Genomic DNA, 14,438 nt, shown 5'->3' on the forward strand with positions numbered 1-14,438 from the left:
TTTCAGCCCTGTACAAAACCGCAGTTTTCAGGTTTATTTTTCATTCAGCAACGGCAGAAAATGTAGATGATGTACCAAAATAAAAGTAAAGACAACTTGCCCTCGGTCGTCAGCTGACAGTGTGACCATATTTCTTTATCTTTCATCAGTTTTGAAGACATTTTTCCCATAAGCTGGTAAGATAGCTCAGCAGGTTGAGCGCTTGCTGCTGCGATCTATGTGTGATCGGCTGGTCGCAGGTTTGAATACCAGCAAGGCCAATTCAGCCTTGCATCTTTCTGAGGTCCATAAATGAGTACCAGCCTCAGTTGAGCTGATTAAGGTGTGTGTAATATGTTCTATGTGCAGCGCTTGGGTGTAAGTGCTATATAAAGAACAAATCATTGTGCATCATTACGAGACTGGCGGTTGCTATGCCTGTATCATTTCTTTTCCGGCACCCAGGAATGGGCAATTACCGGGTCATTATGGCCTTGCCGGACCCGGTAAATGGCCATTCCTGGGCGCCGGAAAATATTCTTCACCATTCCCATTTCAGCCCCATAGGGCTCAATGGGAATGGGGAGGTCGGATGCACCGGCACCACTCGCGAATAGTGCCGGTGCATCCGACATGCTCTGCTCACGGGTGCCGGTACGGCCGCCAGGTCACACCGGGCAGCCGCAAGGGCACCCGCGAGTGAACTCGTAGTTTGCCAGTCCGGTAGTAACGCCGCCGGTAGCTTACCGGTGCGGTTACTGCTGGACCGGCAAACTTGTAATGAGGCCCATATTGTCATTTCCCAAGTGCAAAATATTCCTCGCTATTGCAAAAGTGTCTTTAAAACACCATTAGAAATAAAGCACAAAAGGGAGAGCAAACCTATAAAGTATAGGGGTAGCCTCATTGAGGCGAATTACAGAGCATCAAAGGCAGGTGCTGGAGAGCCCTATTAAAATTGAGGAACTTATTTGCGCAATTAAAGCCTTGAAGCCAAAAAAGTCACAAGGACCAGACGGTTTGACGAACCACTTTTATAAAATGTTCTCGGGGTCATTCCATAAACCACTAACTTACCTATACAATTCCTTCTTAACGTCTGGGGCAATCTCAAACTCAATGAACCAAGACACGACCAGCGTAATCCATAAACCAGGTAAAGATCCGGATAGCTGTGGGTCCCATCGCCCCATTGCGCTCTTAAACACGGATGAAAACATCTTTCCTAAAATCCTCTGGATGAGGCTGGAGGGAGTGCTTGCTGACCTGATTCATTCAGATCAGACGTGCTTTATAGCGGGGCCCCAGACATTTGATAATATTGGAAAACGTACTCACCTCATTGATAAAACCACCAGGTTTAAAAAGGATCACGCATTACTTCTCTCTTTGAACGCTGAAAAAGCCTTCGTCAGGGCTTTCCTTAAGGAAGTGTTGGCGGGCATGGGCCCCAAATGGATCAGGTGGATAGAGGCCATATTTAATAAACCAACTGTGAGAATTAGAGCCAAGGATGCCCTCTCTGCTCCTTTTGTAATTGGTGGAGTAACTAGACATGGGTGTCCTCTATCGCCCCTACACTTCGCAATGGTAATGGAGATATTCGTACAAAGGGTGAGAAAAAGGACTGACATCCAGGGAACACAATTTGGGGGGTTGAGTACAAAATAGCGCTGTTCGCAGAGGATGTCATCTTTTCGCTGCGTGTTCCCCTAATGTCTTTTCCGGCAGTACAAGATGAGTGTGTGAAATATGGGTGGGCGTCGGGGTACAAAACAGACCTGGACAAATCTGAAATTTGAATGTATCTGCGCCTTCGCTAGTGAGTAATCAGCTGAAGGCGGCGCTTCCATCTAGATGGGCTAACGATATTTCAAGCACCTAGGAGTAGCACTAACTTCCAATTTAGACAAGCTGTATGACATCAACTACCCCAATTTACTAGAATAAATAAGAACTGACCTTAAGAGGTGGAGCAATGCTACCATTTCCTGGTTTGGACGTATGTTTGTAGGCCCTCGTGATAAGAGTTCCTAGGAAGACGCTCCTTACACTAGAGAGTGAAGCCACCTCGTTTATCTGAAAGGGGAAGAGGGGGAGAGTAGCTAAGGTGCTATTGACAGCAAGAGCTGAACGAAGGGGATTGCAGGCGCTGGACTTCCAAGCGTATTACGTTGCAGCACAGCTATGAATAGTAAGGGAATGGTCTCAAACAAAATCCACAAAGCAATGGTGGGCCATGGATACTGCCGTCCACAAAGCAACGGTGGGCCATGGATACTGCTGTCCACAAAGCAGTGGTGGGCCATGGATACTGCTGTCCACAAAGAAACGGTGGGCCATGGATACTGATGTCCACAAAGCAACGGTGGGCCATGAATACTGCCGTCCACAAAGCAACGGTGGGCCATGGATACTGCCGTCCACAAAGCAACGGTGGGCCATGGATACTGCCGTCCACAAAGCAACGGTGGGCCATGGATACTGCCGTCCACAAAGCAATGATCGCCCATGGATACTGCTGTCCACAAAGCAACGGTGGGCCATGGATACTGCAGCTGGAGGCATCCCATTGTGGAGAGTTCTCTGGCAATATAAGGGTAATAGACTGAGATCAGTGCATAGAAACATGCTAACCAAGGCAGCATTTGAAACATGGGATACAGTGACCATGCTTTGGGGAAATCTTACCACGTTCACATCACCATTCACACCAATTCACAGCAATCCAGACTTGACACCGGGCTGCAGAGCTGTCCTTTTAAGGGTTGCAGAGAGAACACAGGATGGTGTATAGCAGACATGTTTAAGAGGGGTGAAGTAAAGCCCTTTGTGGAATGTACAAGAGAATACAAACTGCAGGAAAGTGACCGATGTCAGTACTTTCAGTTGCGTCACTGGGTGATGGGCAAGGTAGTAAAAGAGGCCACATGCAACAAGGAATTTGCTGCCACTTGAGAAATTTGGGATAAGAATCTAATACCAGCAAACGGCTCAGCTCCAATATTTATCGCCTTCTGCTCAATGGGGCAGGAAGGAAGCAATGGGCCTATATGACTCCATGGGAAAAAGACCTGAGTCGACACATCTCTGATAAAGAATGGGAAGGTATATTGTGGAGAATTAAAAAGGTGTCAACTGCGGCGCAGATGAAGGAAGCTTCTTACGAAATACGGTCAAGATGGTATTTAACGCAAGGCAACATTCAGAACATTTAACCCGACTGTGGGGGGCGTGGCTTGATGGCTACGTGAGAGGACGTTCCTTGGAGGAGCTCCCGATGATCTGATCTAGATCCTCGGAAGAAGTGATGGTTATTGGCGGACTTTCGAGCCCACGGTGCATCCAAGGGCGCATGAAAGTGGGGGGCACATGGTGAGTGCCCTCCCCACTAGCGAGACTGCATATCCACGGAACTAGACTTCGAAGAAGGTGGTGGTCGTGCAATGGAAGTGCAGCACCCAAGATGGCCGCCTGCGGACAAAGGGCCATAAATGGTCCATGGAGCTGAGAAAGACAAAGTTGGTCGGTACGTGGGCGAGCCCAACCAGATAGACGTGTCGCATGCGCCTCTGGCTGAAGGCAAGAACATAAGGGCGAGCCCCCACTGAGGAGGCCCTGGATCGTGGCGGGCTAGCAAAGTGATCCCGGGTTCAGCAGAACCTCGCTGTGAAGGGGCTGGCGAGTGAACCCCGTGAGGTACTCTGCAGCGCCGGAGATACATTAGGGCACGCGGGCCCAACCGACGCAGCAGGATGTCCTCCAAGGTGGTGCGACCCCGGATCAAACAGCCCACGATGGAGGCCTATGCTAGGTCGCCCTCGGGAACGGAAGGGGGCAAGAGCAAAGACACCCCCGCGGCGGCGATGGACCCACTGGGTACTATCCAGGAGGTGCTGGTGGCAATTGCCGACTTGAAGGTGGCCTGGGAGACGAAGCTGGGCCTGGCCATGAAAAAGCTGCAAGAGGGCCTAAACCTTAAGATCGGAGCGGTCCGAGAAGAGGTGAACCTGTTGCACCAGGACGTGCGAACGATAACGGAGCGCACTGGGGAACTGGAGAAGGAGTTGGCCCCGACCACAGAGGCGTGCAATACTCTCGCCAAGGAGCTTCATGCCCTCGTGCAACGAGTGGGCAATTTGGAGGACAGAGCAGAGCAGGCAGAGGGGCGCGCCAGGAGCAACAAAATTCGCATAGTGGGGGTTCAGGAGGGAATGGAAGGATCGAACCCCACGGATTTTGTTGAAACTATGCTCTTGCAGGAGATTACAGGCGGGGAGCTGACCCAGGGGTTTGCGGTCGAAAGGGCGCATAGGGCCCTGACCTGGAGACCGGCCCCAGGAGCCCCCCCGCGGCCGTTGATCGCGAAGATCCTGAACTATCGTGACCGCGAGAAGATTCTCGAATTTTTCTGGAAAGGAGGCACGAAAGAAAGGGGGTCAGCGAATATAACGGCGTACCCGGATTATACGCTGCTCGTACAACGGAGTCGAATGAACTTTGGAACGGTGAAGAGGAGGCTTAGAGAAGCAGGCCACCGCTACATGTTGCTCTACCCACCCCGCCAGGTTAAAGGTGTTTCATAAGAACAGATCCCTCTTCTTTGAGACGCCGACTAAAGCGATGGAATGGTTGGATATGCAAGGTCGACCTCAGGAATCGGATGCCCAGACAGAAGCAGCTGGAGATAAGTAGCAAGTTGCAGAGGCGCCCGTGAGGCCATAGTTATGACATTGGGACTGGAATATAGTATGATATTGTGCTTGTGGGGGGGGTTACGGTATCTGCCGGCGGGTCCCGTTGAATTCACTTCTCCTAAATAGACGACTGGGAGCTCCTGGGGAGCAACCTCTGCACCCAATAGTAGTATATTTAGTTGCTCACTGTTAGAGTGGTGACACCCCGCAGGGTCCTCGTTCTCAGACACGAGACAGGTCCAGACGTGGGTAGGCCTGAGATCCAGGGATGGAGCTGGGCTATTGTTGGGGGTTGGCGGGGAGGGTGGGGGAGTTGTGTGCAGTGGTGTGAAGTTGGGGAAGTGGGAGGAGGGCACTGTTCGTGAATAGAAGGGAAAGAGCCAGGGAACGACCCTACGTAGGGAGCATTATGGGAAGGGATGGGATGGAGATAGACCGTCCGGATGGCATCGGGTAATCTCAGAATTGTGACCTGGAATGTACGGGGCCTCAACAGCTACCTTAAACGTAACAAAGTGATGTTGTATTTAAAGAGGATGCGCGTAGACATAGCTCTGCTGCAAGAGACCCACCTCACTAGGGAAAGGCTGGAGGTGGTCAGGAGGAAATGGAAGGGCACTGTTGTGGGGGCGGCGTACTCGGCGTATGCTAGAGGAGTTATTACTTGGGTGGTGCCCCATGTGCCGTTTCGGGTGCTTGATTCTACGGTGGACCCGGAGGGTAGAATGGTGGTGGTAACGGGTCTCTTGGAAAACAGAGAAGTACACATCATAAATTTGTATGCCCCCAATAATGATACAGCGGCTTACTTTAGGACCCTCTACGGTAAACTTGGCTCCCTGGCAGGGAGTACGGTAGTGTGGGGGGGGGGGACTTTAACTGTACTGTAGATCCCAGAATGGACAGGTCCAAGGACAGGGCAGGAAAAACGGCACCGGCGGCTAAAGCGCTGAGTACCTTACTGAAAGACCTAGGCCTAGAGGATGCATGGCGAAGGCTGCATCCCACGGATAGACAGTACTCACACTACGCAGCGCCACATGATTTGCACACAAGGTTAGATTACATGTTTGTAACAGCCGAGATGGTGAGAGACATAGAAGGGGCGGAATACAAGGCCTGAGTACTATCGGACCACTCGCCCTTGGTGGTAGAATGGCGACACCAGCCCCCACGACCGCGGATCCCTACATGGAGACTTAGGACCGAAGCTCTGCAGGACGAGGGGTTTCGGGAGGGCCTGAGGGATGCCATCGAAGAGTACTTTGATATAAATACGGGAAGCGTAAGCTCTGTGGGCACACTGTGGTAAGCGTTTAAGGTGGTGGTGCGTGGGGTAGCTATTTCCCAAGCTAAGGGGCTACAGGGGGGGGTCGAAAGGGAACTCCAGGAGGTGGAAAGGGAGCTAGAGGAGCGAGCACAGCTCATGGTAATAGAACCAAAGTAGAGGAGCTACAGTTGTCCTGCAGCGCACTCTGGGATAGACTGTGCAGGCTCAACTACAGGAAATATACAGAGAGGATACACGCAGGGGGCGACAAGCCAGGCAGACTGCTGGCCTGGCTGTATAAGAGTGAGACCCCCCGCTCGGTGATTAGTGAGGTTCAGGACGAGAGAGGTTGCATATGCAACACCCAGAAAGAGGTAAATGAGGAATTCCTTAAGTTTTACAGACACTTGTATGAGGACACGGGAGAGGATATGTGTCAAGACATACTGGTCACATTGGGGGACATTGAGCTACCCACCTTGGATGATCTAGAACGCACTGAGTTAGACACACCTGTCACCTCGGATGAGCTGGAGGGGGTGATTCGGAACTTGCCCACTTGCAAGGGGCCGGGTTCGGATGGGCTGCCCAGTGAGTTCTACAAAACATACCAGCAAGAGTTGCTTCAGCCACTGCTTGCCACTTTCAACGAGGCCTGTGAGCAGGGAGAACTCCCATTGTCCCTCCGTGAGGCTGTAATCATCCCACTCCTGAAACCAGGCAAGCCGGCCGTGGAGTGCGGGTCTTACAGACCGTTGTCCATGCTTAACCAGGACAGCAAAATACTCACGGCGGTGCTGGCTAATAGACTGAAGAGGGTGATTAAGAAACTGATACACCCAGATCAGACGGGATATGTTCCAGGTAGGAACATCACCAATAACCACAGGAGGCTACACCATATCATAGACCAAACTGAGGAAGACACGGGCTAGCTGGCTATAGTGTCGTTAGACGCGGTCAAGGCCTTCGACTCGGTACAATGGCCCTGGCTGAAAGCGGTCCTGAAGGGGTACGGAATGGGACCTGGATACCTCAGATGGGTCCAGTTGCTTTATAGCACCCCGAAGGCGAGGGTCAAGACAGGGTCCACAGTCTCAGATTCTTGGCAACTGTGCAGGGGGACTAGACAAGGATGCCCCTGGTCACCCATGCTATATATACTGGCATTAGAGCCACTGGCAATATACCTGCGACAACAATATGGGAAGGTGGCTATAAGCACTGCCAGTGGAGAGCATCTGATGTCATTATATGCGGATGATATGCTCCTTTATTTGCATTACCCAGAGGAAAACCTACAGTATGTGCTAGAGGTAATGGAACGGTACGCTATCCTCTCGGGCATATCGGTGAACCCTGGAAAGTCCAGTCTGTTCCCTTTGGGCAGATATAGGAATGTCCCGGTGCAGAGGCTGCCTGTCCTGCCAATACCATGGCAGCCCGTGACATTTAGGTATTTGGGAATAAACATTTACCACACGGTCGAGGCAGAACACAAGCACAACACGGAAAAGGCGATAGAGGGGATCAAGAACAGCATGGTATTTTGGTCCAGATTACCCATGACCATGATGGGGAGGGCGGCCTTGCTCAAGATGGTGGTCCTGCCTAGACTTTCGCACTTCTTCGTAAACGTCCCGTTTCTGATGCCTAGGAGCCTATTCGCGAAACTTGATAGCCTGTGCAGGGGTTTCGTGTGGGGCAGCTCTAGAAACAGGGTTGCTCTGTGGAAGCTCCAGAACCCATCTGACAGGGGGGGATAGGCCTGCCTAATTTTGAACTCTATTACCTGGCGGGGCAGCTGCAGTACGTGGCCAGGTGGCTCTCGGCTGAAGACTTGGCGGAAGCCAGGCTCCTGCGTGGAGATACAGCCCCATACTTTCTGATGGAAGTGGTGTGGTTGTGCAGAGACAAACTGGTGGGCAAGGGGCGGCTACTGAGGCTGGGCTGCGAGATCTGGCACAGGACATGGAAGATTGGGGGGGCACGTGGAGCCGTACTCCCAGCAGGCCCCTTTGGCGGCGCTGTGCGGGAGCGACTCTCAACTACTTGAATCGGTCCGCAGATACTGGGAACAGGTAGGCTTAGCCACCCTCGGGGACATATGGCAGGAAGGGAAGGCAGTGGACTTTCAGAGGTTGCAGGAAGAGACGGGAGTACATGGTGGCCAATACATAACCTACACTAGGCTTGTGAAAAAGACTAGAGAAAGATGGCCTGAGAGAGTGCTAGCGGAAGACACAGACGCCTCCCTGGAAACCATGTATGATGTATCAGAGGGCGGGCATGAAATATCGAGGATATATGAGCTCCTGCAAGTAAGGGCAGGGAAGGAGTTGCTCCAATTGAGACAAGATTGGAAGGAGGAGGTGGGAGGACCCATGACGGATGGGCAGTGTGAACGGGCCCAGAGGTACCACAAAAAGGTGTCCCGAAACGCGAGATTCCAACAGCTTCAATTGTACGTTACCCACAGGGCTTATTTAACCCCCAGGAAGATTGCAAAGTTTGGGGGACCAACTACGCAGCAATGCCTCAGGTGTGGGGAGGTGAATGCTGGACTGCTACACATGTTTTGGGCTTGCCCGGAGGTGCATAGATTTTGGGACAAGGTCAAGACGAAACTGGCGGGTGGGGGGGGGAATGCTGGATGTGGAGTTGGCCTGGTCATGCATGCTTGGGCTTTTTCCTAGACCCCGGCATTTGAAACACATAAGCAAGATGAAGGACCTGGCTTATGTTTTGGCCAAACATAGGATTGCCATGGGCTGGAAGGCGGCCCACAGACCTAGGGTGGAGTTATGGTGGACGGACCTCTTGAGGTGGGCAGAAGCTGAATCTGTAGTCTGGTTTGAAGCGGTCACCAGGGGGGGCGAGGAGGAAGTAGGGCCCTTGCTGGCCTGGTGGCAACTGGTGGCCTCATTGGCAAACCCTCACCAGGGTGACAACGAAACAAAGGACCCGGATGATGACTGCCTAAGTATTGTGCTACCCAATGATGCTCCCGTTAAACGACATGTGAGAATCGGCTCTAGTTTAAGGGGGGAGGGGGAGTTTTTATGAAAATGTGCTGGAATATGATGCTTTCTATGTTTTGAAACAGTTGTGTGTTGGTTTGATTTTAAAATAAAATAAAAATATTAAAAAAAAAAAATAACCTGACTGTAATTGGCACTGTTGGTGAGAATGTGGGAATAGATGGACAGGGATACACATATGGTGGGAATGTCAGAAGATTCATCCATTTTGGGAAGAGTGCTTGCATACATATATAGAATCATTGGACGCTTCTTTGCGTTCGATCCCGGCCTAGGTTTATTGGGTATCCCTGACAAAATTCACTATCCCTTGCAAAGATGGTACTAGCATCTAACTGCAAAAACAAAGACACGTCCCATATACATCTTTGGTGGCTAAGACTATGGTCGAACGTGGCAATGAAAAGATCTCGGCAGATTTAAAAGATGAGAGCGAGAATTACAAACGAAAATGGGGATTGTTGTTGCCAATCATTACATCAGAATTCACATACACTACTTGCCCCTGCAGACTGAGGGCTTTGTAACAGATTGTTAAGTGGTAAAATGAGATCGCTAAACTCGTGTACACGTTCGTTTCTTTCTTGCATCTCCTTGCAATTTCATGTCGGTATTGTTTTGTCGATTTTGAAATCAATAAATAAGCTTTGGAAAAAGAAGAAAGAAAGCACAAAGGCTCCATTGACATCCTATGTATGGAACTTAAAGACTTGAGCCGTGTCCTTATCCATGTTTTGCAGTCTTTCCACTATTTTGTCTATCCCTCATCCTCATTTTAGGAGTGGCTTACTATAAAAGAGGAGTTCACCTGGAAGCATTATCTGCTACTGTCATGTAATGATCTTTGGGTTGTGCTCTCACGCAACACAAATATAGTTAAAATAATGACCACTATAAATGGAACTTTCTTTCTATTACCTTTAACAAAATAGCACCCCCGTGAGAAACAGGGGAGAAATTGCTGGTCAAAAGTTGTTTCCTGCTCTCTCTGTTTAGTAGTTTTGCATTACCTCTCACTCTGCTGTGAAACACTCCTCTGACATTTGCCACCTCCTCGAATAACTTGACCTGGATGTCCTCGCTCTCACCGAGACATGGTTCACGGCCAGCCCTCTCCCAAGTTTTGACACTCTCCTCCATGATGGCTACAAGATCCTCTCTGAACCCTGAACCAACCGACACGGAGGTGGAGTAGCCCTGATCCTTCCAGAATGGGTCCCTGCTTCTGTAATTCCTATGCAAGCCTCCTCCTCCTTTGAGGTCCCTTGCAACCTGTGTGGTCTCCCTTGGAACCACAATAAAAAAAAAACGTTTTTTTTTTGGAATGCAAGCTCCTGGGCTGTGGCCAGCACTATGTGGCTCTTTACTTCTGATGTGATTGGCTTTCTTGCTCAGGCCCCTTAAAAAAAGAAGAAAAATAAGAACAGGAGTGCCACAAGTCTAACACTTTCAGCACTGACCCTAAATAAGAAAGAATAGGAATACCAAATAATGTGTCTTTCTGGAATTCTATACAATAATTGCTAGACTCATTAAAAGTTTATTTCAGGCACACGTTGGGGGGTGAGGCACTGATTTAGTCTGTTCTTAAACGCCTCAACTCAGCCTTTCATCCTTCTGAGATCGATAAATGAGTACCAACAGAGGTTGGGTGATATTGGGTGTATATTTTTCCTATATAAAGCGCCTAAGTGTATGTGCTATATAATAACACATCATTATCATTTGGTCATGGACGTCTGCTTGCATTCACAGTAATTTGGTAATATGGGCCTATACACACCGATCTTAAGGATACATATGGCGATCCATTCTTGTATGAAATGTACATCACATTATAGTGATATTGTAAGCATATTTTTCATAGTGTAAAATGCAATGTGATGCCATTTCCTGTTTTGTCAATGGGTGAACAGTCATGTATCATCGCTTCCCGCGATATCACTTTGGGGTGGGGTCAAATGACATCACTTCCTGTGTTGTCATCAGGGGTCAAGGGTCGTGAGATGTCACTTCCGCTACCTGTGGCATTTTGGTGAAATGACGTCCCCGACCTCTCCTCTTCTCTTCTTGCCTCTACCTCTCAACTTCTCCTCCTCAGAGACCTCAACATCCACTTGGATGCTTCTAATCCCTCCTTTGGGCTCTGCGACACTCTCTCTCTTTCCATTCTACCCTCTGGTCCGACACAGTCTGCCGGTCACACCCTTGATGTTCCCATCTCTCGAGACATACCCCTCTCATGACTCCTCTCTCTTGGACTGACCACTTTCTGCTCTCCTCTCACCTCCAACTCTCTGTCCCCCAGGCTAAGCCTACCCGAGCACTGCCACCTACCTTCTCGGCCATTCGACACATGAAGCATGTGTCACTGGATGCCTTTACCGCAACTTTCTCTGCTCCTCCTATGCCTCTTACACAGCCCTCTATAACCTTTGTCTTTCCATCTTCAACACTCTGGACGTCATTGACACTGTCATGAGAATCCATCTGAAGCCTACCTCCAAGTGCAACTCTTGTTATGACTCTGACCTTGCCGCCCTGAAACACAAGTGCACAGTGGCTGAGAGGAAGTGGAGGGCTTCAGGCGCATCCTCTGACAAACTGGCCTGCTACCTGCTCTAAATGCAATACAGACTCTCTGCCCTGTACATGAAGAGAGTCCCCATCCAAGCCCGCGTCTCTGCGGCCTCTAACAACATGGCCGAATTCTTTAAAATCTGCAAGAAGCTGGCCAATCCTTCGGCAGTTGCCACCTCTCCTGTTCCCTCCCAGGCCCTCCGTTCGCCTCTGGCTTCTCACTTCACCACTACAACTCAGGACATCCTATCCTCTCTCTCCTCTCTCTCCTCTACCACTTCCTCTACCTCTCTATCCCCCCCTCTGGCCGCCCCTCCCTCTCCTCATTTCACCTCTTTCTCTCCGACAACACCTGACAATGTTTCTAGACAAGTCTGATCTATGAAAGTGTTGTCCAAACAGGTGCTTCCCTGCTCCTCCAGAACCATCAAGACCACATTGACACCCTTGCTCCAGCCTTTGGCGATTTCTGCGGTCACTCTTTCATCACTGGATCCTTCCCCTCTCTCCTCAAGCACTCCCTTGTGCACCCCCTCCTTACAAAGACTTCTGCCGATCCTACCTGTTCGCCAAACTATCATCCGATTTCTATCACTCTTTCCTGGGAAAACTCTTGGAAAAGCTGGCCATCTCCCAGCATACACTCAACACTCAATATGTTGGTTATCTCCATGACCATCAATCTGGCTTCACAAAAGCCAGAGGCATGGAAACTGCTCTCCTGAACACCTGTGAAGATCTGCTCACTAATCCTGACTCTAGCCTTCCTTCTGTCCTCATCTTCCTTGACCTTTCCTCTGCCTTTGACACGGTCGGTCGATCACGCCATCCTGATCCAACGACTCCTTGAGAACCCGGGCATCATGGATCAGGCCCTGGAGTGGTTGACCTCCTTCCTGCTGCCCGACCCTCCCAGGTCCAACTTGGGTCCTTTCTCTACACTACTTCTCTTTCCACATGTGGTGTTTCCCATTGCTCTTTCCTCTCACCCTGGCTCTTCAATGTCTAATTGGCCCCTTTGGGCCACCTGGTTCTTTACCTTCTACTCTAACCTTCAGTGTTATGCTGATGGCACTGAGCTCTCTTTCAGGCTCCCCTCAGCCTACTCTTCTCTTTCTCTCGTTACTGAATATCTATCCGTGATTCAGGATTGGTGTGCTTCCCATCATCTCTGCCTTAATGCCAGTAAAACTGAGATCCTTCTCATTGGGACCCTGCTCCCGCTTTCCCTCTCTCACTTTGAGCGCCCTCTGTGCTCCCTCTTCCTTTGCCTTCTTCTGTGGCTAGAAACCTTGGTTTCATCTTTGATGCCACTCTCTCCTTCTATCCTCACATTACGGACCTTGCCAAGAAGGCCCACTACCAGCTGCACCTCCTCAGAGGTATTCTTCCTTTTCACACTTTCCCCCAGAAGCTCACTATCTCCAGACCTCTGGTTCTCTCTAGGCTGGACTACTGCAACAGACTCTTTCTCAATCTGCCTTCCTCTACTCTCTGCCCTCTGCAAATAATGCAGAACAGGACTGCAAGACTTGTCCTTGGCCTTAAGCCCAGGGGCCATTTCTTTTCAGCTCTTAGATCTCTCCACTGGCTCCTGGTGACTGCAAGGATCAATTTCAAGACCTGCATCATCCACAAGGTTTTCTGAGGCTGGGGCCCACACTACATCCAACTTTCTCTTCCAAAATACCTTCCTTCTCGAACCCTTCACTCAGCTATGTCAAACTCTCTGAGGGTCAGACGCTTCTCCAGGCAGAGAGTGGGGGGTAGATCTCTCTCCTTTGCAGGTGCCTCCCTCTCGATTGGCCTTCCTGCCCCTCTCAAACTTGAGCCGGACCACCTGAAGTTCGGAAGCAGATCAAGAACTTTCTTTTCTCCTCTGCTTTCTCTCTTTCTCTCCCATGCTGACCTACCTGTCTCCTGCGCCAACTGGTTGCTTCGCTACCCTCAGAGTCTACTGGGTACCAGGTTCCTCCATGATCAGTCACCCCTGTACTGCCTCTGGGCCTACCGCGCACCTTGGGGCTGTAACTGTTACCCACAGTCCCCTGCCTCCTTGCATTACTCAGAGCCACACTGCCCTGGCTGCACTTACTCAGAGCGTTGCTGGACTGATTGCACTTCCCGCCCTTCTCTCCCCTTGGCACGCCCCTCCTCCCTTCCCCTGCACTTTACATCGTTGCACTTTCACGATCTGAATGACACAGGGCCTTGTAAGTTCGTTTGTCTTGTAATCCCTCGGTCTTCCCTCCCTTGTCTTGTCACGCCTAGAAACACTTGTGTACAGGCACGTTATAAATGTCAAATCATATCATTTGTATTCATTTCATGAATTTGAATGTCATGTCTCTAATATATCGGGCAATTCTTAATTTCTTTAAGTGTATTTATGTTCCATTTGTTGAGTCTTCCCTTATGGGCTTCCTAGCATTAAAAAAGTTCACATTTTGCGGTGCTGTTCAAGGCTACCTTCTGTCGGTTGTTGTCCTTTTGAGATGTGGTGAGATGTGGTATTAAGAACTACTTTCAAACTAGGCATCCTCAGTCATATATAAAGCAGTAACCAACCTTCGTTTTATACTGCCTAGGTTATATCATGCCATGTTATTTTTACGATATTACAAGCAATAGGGGTGCCCCTGTGTGCAAGCGTGTGCTTGGGCAGAATATAGTTTTAAACGAACAAGAAAAAACCCACGCTTATGTCGATCACAACTTTTGTCATTATTTCCAATTACTTTAAATATAGAAAAAGTGTGCTCCAAGAGTCACAAGGAAACCAAAGAAATCCTTCAACTGCCTCACGACCTGCCTACCCTGGCCACGCCCCCAGGACTACTCAGACACCGGAGGAGACCCACAGGGAGAGTA

Source organism: Ambystoma mexicanum, chromosome 6p (genome assembly GCF_040938575.1).
Source record: "Ambystoma mexicanum isolate Mex_15411 chromosome 6p, UKY_AmexF1_1, whole genome shotgun sequence".
Lineage (NCBI taxonomy): Eukaryota > Metazoa > Chordata > Amphibia > Caudata > Ambystomatidae > Ambystoma > Ambystoma mexicanum.